The 6689-nt window shown below is 34.0% G+C and overlaps 1 pseudogene; it reads right to left on the reverse strand.

Annotated features, from left to right (window-relative positions):
- Window positions 1-2631: 2631 nt before the first annotated feature.
- Window positions 2632-4679, reverse strand: LOC111377198 (annotated as a pseudogene).
- Window positions 4680-6689: the final 2010 nt, after the last annotated feature.

Below are 6689 nucleotides of genomic sequence, written 5' to 3' on the forward strand. Positions count from 1 at the left end.
AAATGATTTCTGACAGCAGAATTATTGTTTTTGCCAACGAATTTCGCTTGGAGGCGGAAATTGTTATTAAAAATAAAAATAAAAAGAGAGAGTAAAAAAAAATATATTTATCTCTGTTTACAAGATTTAACAGACTTATTTCCAAATCTCATAATTTATTCATATAAATAGATGGGTATCGGACTTTACTCAAGCCCAATTTACCATGAAACATAAAAAAATTATTCAAATCAAATTTGTTATGGGTCACATAAAATAAAACAATAAGTAATCGAAATTCAACCAAAAAAAATAAAAATAAAAATAAATTCTTATTCTCAATTTTAAAGGATAAGAATTTCATCAAATTCACATTTTGTTCTCAAATGTTCCATCTGCATTAATATACTAATGGGATGTTTGAGATCAAATCAAATAAAAAAAAATCACAATCGAACAAATCGAAAATCAAGATTTATTAATTTATTTATTTCTTAATAAATAAATAAATCTTGAGGGGGCATTTGTAGACATAAAAAAATAAAGAAAATGAATTAGGTCGATTTAAACAATTATCCCAATTAAATTTTAAGTCTACTAAGGTCCATAAGCCCGAAGGCCGAAGCCCCACATCAAATTTTAAATAAATAAATAAACAAATAAAATCATAATTACTCAATTATTTATTTTTAATTAAATATAATTGGGTGATTAACAAAATTAGCACAAATTTTCTCCTATACGTAGGATCAATGGTTCATAAGACAAGAGACGAAAGCAAAACAAGAAGGGCAAGCAAGAAGAAGGAAGAAAGTAAGCAGAGAACGTAATCACTAAGTGCTGAAGAAATTTCAAGACCGAATGAAGGAAAGAAATTCTCTCAAACCTAAACTCGGTGAGCCCCAAGAAGATCAAAATCTTCTTTGAATCAAACAGGTTCACGCCAAGTCCAAAAAGATCAATTTCAAATCAAATAAAATTCAAGTCCAAGCCCCAGGATTCAAGTTCCCAAGTCTCAACAAATTCTCGAAGACCAGGATTCAAGTCACGCGACCCCTCATCTTCAAATATTCAGATCATTAATCAAATTTTTTTTACAATTTTGCAATTCCACGAAGGTCAACATCATTTGTATTTTATCAAAATATAATTTTTAACGATTTCTGTATATTAATACACGAAAATTCGTCATACACTAAATTCTTAGATGCAAGTCTAAATCTAAACTTAAGGGGCTGTATCCAATTGGAATATTTAAAAAAAACTGTAAGGATTTCAAAAGTTTAGAAGCATTCAATATAGATCTTTGAAAGCTCTCTTAAAGTGTTTGGGTATTAAATATTTATCAACTTTTTAAAAATCTTTCAATTAACACTTTTAGAAGAATACTTTTTTTCTAAATGTATTTTTTTGTTCTCTATATTTATCTTTTCCATTTTCTTGTATGAATCTTAAAACAATGATTAAAAAAAATACTTTTCTCTCTCTTCTACCGGTTATATTTGTTCTATTTTTTTTTCATTTCTTTGCTTAAAAAAATTCTTATAACACTTTTTTTTAATAAACGAGATCAAGTTTTAGTTATACTTATAAAAAGGCTAAATGTAATTAAATTGTATGTATATAAATTGGTTTTTTACTCTTTAAAGACATTGATAATACTGAATATTAAATATTTCTTCATTGTTATTATTTTTCACATGTTGAGACCCACTTTACAGTTATCCACTAATTAATTGATATAATACTTCATCGGTGCTTAGTACAAGATGAGCATCGATGACGAGTCGTATCAATCCATTGATGGACAAAGTTTTGATGCATTTTAATATTTGAATTAAATTTATTATCTATCAATGAATTGATATGACACGTCATGGTGTTTAGTATACAATTAGCAATGGTGCTCATTAGATCATTATATATAAATCTATAATAGTCAATCACTTGAATAAGGTCATTAAAGTCTCAATTAAATACTCTCCTGAATTTTTCTATTAACTTTTAAGTACAACAAAATATACTCTCCACTTCTCATAAACGTATGAAAGAGCATAAAATTTATTCATGTTACTATAACATGCATGCCATTAGAATTTACAACTTTAGCATTTCAATATATAATTTATGGTCCAAAATGTCGTTTCAAAAACACAACAAAGAACAAACCAAAACAAGGCTTAGCTCAGCTATCAACCATTTGTGTAAATCCTCGATATTCCTTGAAATGTAGCACCTATCATGTTTGGAACATATTATTGGGCATGACCAAATGACTACAGCATCTTATAATCACCCGTTCCTGAGCCCAATAAGAAAGGGGCAATTCTGCATCTATAATAAGATTACAAGAGTACTCTGATGGGATCTTTATGGGCCAAAAAAAAAAAAAAAAATTGTACTCGTGAGAAGCAAGATTGAGTCACTTTAGAATCTTTTTATTTCAAACTTGAAGCAGAACCTGCATGATCCACTAGGCCTTCATTCAAATGAAGACTCTCAGGCTTCATAATATTCATGTTTTTTGCAATACTTATTACTAAAAAAGTGAAGTGTACAAAACCACCCGAAAAATGCAACAGCTTGCTCTAACGAATGTAGAACCATAACCAAAGTTGCATTTTCGAGCATTGCAGTAGATTTAAAAAGCTTTCACCAGTAATCGTTACAGAAACACGGCCCATCTTTGATGTGGTGAAACCTGTTTGAATCCCTTAACACTATCTCTTTCCCTGTTGCAATCGACATGTATTTCATGGCTGCATGATAATGATACGACTCCAAGTGACCAAGTCAAGGCAGTTATGGTGGCAGCTGGAATATTTTCTGTTCTTTCTCAATAAGTTTGTTAGTTTGTTATCAATTTCCTACTTTAATGGATGTAAACGTTGTGCCCAACTCTATTCAAGTTTTGGGACTGTTTAATAAGAGGTAGCAGAAAAAAATTTAACAAGTCTCTTTTGAGAGAAACTGGGAGGTATTGGTTCCTCATATAAACCAAATTATTTGTTGTTTTGCTACTTATAACTAATAATTCGTTAGTTCCTATCAGACAATCTCCACACACTCGAAGATTTTTAAAAATCCTAATGGGCTTTGGTTTACTTGTGTGCTAATAAGACCAAATGCCAAAGCTATTTTTTCACTATGTTGAAACAAATATTGTTCCTTTTGTTCCACCTCCACTTCATGAAGTACAAAATCCGTGTTTGGGAGATAGCCCATCTCCTTTATTTCGAGCAACAACCGATCTAGTTCTTCATATATATCCCTTGTCTGAGGATGTTTAGTATCTCCTACATAAAACTTGTGTACCTTATTTTCTGCTTCCATCCAGCTGCACCCTGCCTCCTTAACCAAATTTCTTTCTTTCATAAATTTTCTGATTTTTGCCACCTTCCCCCATGACCACTTGAAGCATGCAAGTTTGATAATAAAATATAAGCTGCTGGATCATTTGGAACCTGCTAAAGAATCATTTCTGCTGCATCTTTGCCAAGTTCTGCATTGCCATGGACTCAACAAGCACTAAGCAATGTGCGCCAAACCAGAGCGTCAGCGATAAAAGGCATTTACTTGATGAATTGTATGGCCTCTTCTAGAAATCCCGAGCGACCTAACAAATCAACCATGCATGCATAATGTTCCATCCTCGGATGTATCCTATGTTCTTTGTACATCAGATGGAAGTATCTCTATCCTTCATCAATTAGACCTGCATGGCTACAAGCTGACAAAACAGTAATATAAGTGACCTCATTCGGTTTTGCGCCAAAATCAAGCATTTGCTTGAATAATTCCAAAGACCTTTTGGCGAATCCGTGTTTAGAAAAGCCTGTGATTATGGAAGTCCATGATATCACATTCCGATCTTCCATTTGTTCGAAAACTTGAAATGCAGCTTCTATGTTACCACACCTGGTATACATATAAATCAAAGCGTTAGCAACACATTGGTTAGACTCAAACCCGGATTTCAGTAATTGAGCATGTATTCGCTCTCCCTTACCAACTGCTCCAACACTTGCAGCTCTGCTCAAGAGACTTGCAAATGTAAAAACATCAGGACCAATTCTTGAACCATCAATTTGAATATAAAGCTCCAAAGCTTCGTTAGAATCCGAATTCCTAGCATAACCATCAATAAGTGCATTATAAGAAATCAAATTCCTCTCAAATAAAAATTCAAAAGCTTTTCGTGCATCTTCCATCCTATCAATCTTAGCATACATGCTGATCTAAGAATTGCCAACAAGATTAACAGATGCAAGACCCAATTTCACTACATGACTGTATATCTGTTCACCCAAATCTGCATTACAAAGATTCCCACATGCCTTCAAAACACTAGCAAACGTAAAATGATTCGGCTTCAGTCTACTTTCTATCATCGTCCTATAATACAACTCAATAGCTTCCTTCTCAAAGCTCCCATTTTGCACATACCCTGTGTTGATTGCTGTCCAAGACATGACATTGTGCTCTGGCATTCGATCAAAAACTTTCCTCAATCATCCATTGAGGAATTCACGGAGCACTTTGCACACATGTCCACCAAACTACACCTAAGACAAACATAACCCATTCTTGATGACCCAACACTGCAGTTGCTGCCCAAGAAACAACCACCCCAGTTCAGAACAAGCTGATAAAACACTACTAAATGTAAACCGGTCAGGTGTAAACCCAGCCAATACCATATCCCTAGAACGGTAAGTGGATGTAACTCTCGTATTAAGTCAAACAACTATAAATCAGCACGTGTTCCTTCACATTTTGTTATTTCCACTCACTTAATATTGCTCAGAAAATAGGCGCCCCTATTTCCCACCCGTCCCCAACCCTGGACAGGGGGCTTTTTTTCTTATATAAAAGCATAATCAGTGCCGAGAAACAAGCTTTTGTTTTTAAGCTGGTCAAGTGTCCAACTCTCAACAATGTAAAATGATCAATTATATAGATAGGCATAATTAGTACAATTAACTAAATAAGTTCTACATATCATAAGAATAATCGGGTTCCTTTTCATTCATCATTTTTTACCCCCTTTTTTCAGTGCAATCTAACGGGACTTGAGTTCATCTTAATTAAAGATCAACCTATTGGGACACATAGCTCAATGCTTTTATAATTTCAAAAAATGTTTTGTTCACACTTCCTCAATAATTCCCCTTCAAACAAAGTAATACATCATCTTAACTGAATCTGCGTCTTCATCTAAAAGGATGGTTCGATTTGAGAGTTCGTAGTAAGAAATATATTGTCATTCATGCCACACACAAGTTCGTCCCTATGCCTAGCTGATGCAAGACTTTTATTTGCAGCTTCCACTGTATAGAGTAATGGACTAGATACATTAATAAACTTGGACAAACAATTTAAGAATCACAGAATTCCCTGATCAGTAACTATGCACAAAAAGCCACTCAGTTGCCGGTTCCATCATGTTAGTTCTTCTATATTGTTTAAAAGTTTACGGAGCCCAAAACAACTAACTGCATGTGAAGATTTGGGGTCCATCTTAATAAAGTCAACCTTGTTTTAAGTGGAGAAGTCCAATCCTTTATAAATTGGTATTTATTTCCATCATCATTTGATGTGGGATTTATTCCCTTAACATGCCCCGACAAGATGGTGGCTCTTTTTGAGCAAATCAATCTTGAAATTCGTGTGTTCATTTTTTAGACTTAATCGGATCGAATAGCTCGTTGGAACTTACTGGGCTTTGATACCATGTGAAGATTTGGGGTCCATCTTAATAAGGTCAACCTTGTTAAGTGGAGAAGTTCAATCCTTTATAAGTTGATATTTATTTTCATCATCATTCGATGTGGGATATAATACCTTAACACCCCAAGTCTTAACAATGCAGGGCCGCAGGCCTTCTCTTGTGGGGATATCACCAGAAACTACCCTTTCAGATTGAAAAGTCCTCCACAGAGTTGTGGCTATTCAGATACTTTTTTTGTGATTGATTGCCTGAAAAATCGAACCATATTAAACTTGAAATCTACAACATACCATGCTCACGCAATCCATTACAGAAACTACACAGTATGCATGTCTGATCCAGGCCTAGTTAGTCAAAATTATTCTTCCACGGAATTTGATCTGTCTACTATTTATACTGAATACATCGACACCATTGAAATAACATTTGTAAATTGCATAGGCCCATATGTAGAGAATGAGTACTTTTTCCAACTCTTTTACAAGATCATGCCTTCCCAGGACTAGTAAGGATTCAGGATTGCAGTATGTGTTTTGAGTGAGTGACATATCTTGTGCTCACAAATACATCTTTTTTAATTAGACCTAAGTATCCATCTCATATGCAAGTTTTCATTTGATTTGAATTGAGTTATATTTATTGGACTTATAAAATCACGAAAAATTTGAGTCTCACCGCCCATACAATTTTTTCCCCCACCCACTCGTCTATTGGAAAAATACGAACAAGAATTTCATATCGTTAAAGATATTGTAGATAATGCAACTCTGAGGATTGGAATGCTGCACCTAATCGATTAATCTTTTGGGACATAGCCCTAATATCCTACTAGTATTAGAGTTGAGGCTAAAAAATTTAGTCATGTAGACTTACTTACAAGACGAATCCCAAACTTCAATTGAATGTGGGATGTCAGCCTCGAGTGGGATTGCTATAGGAAAAACATCAGTTGGCTCTCAAGACAGATGTTGTACCAACA

Source organism: Olea europaea, unplaced genomic scaffold, assembly GCF_002742605.1.
Source record: "Olea europaea var. sylvestris unplaced genomic scaffold, O_europaea_v1 scaffold1621, whole genome shotgun sequence".
NCBI classification, from domain to species: domain Eukaryota; kingdom Viridiplantae; phylum Streptophyta; class Magnoliopsida; order Lamiales; family Oleaceae; genus Olea; species Olea europaea.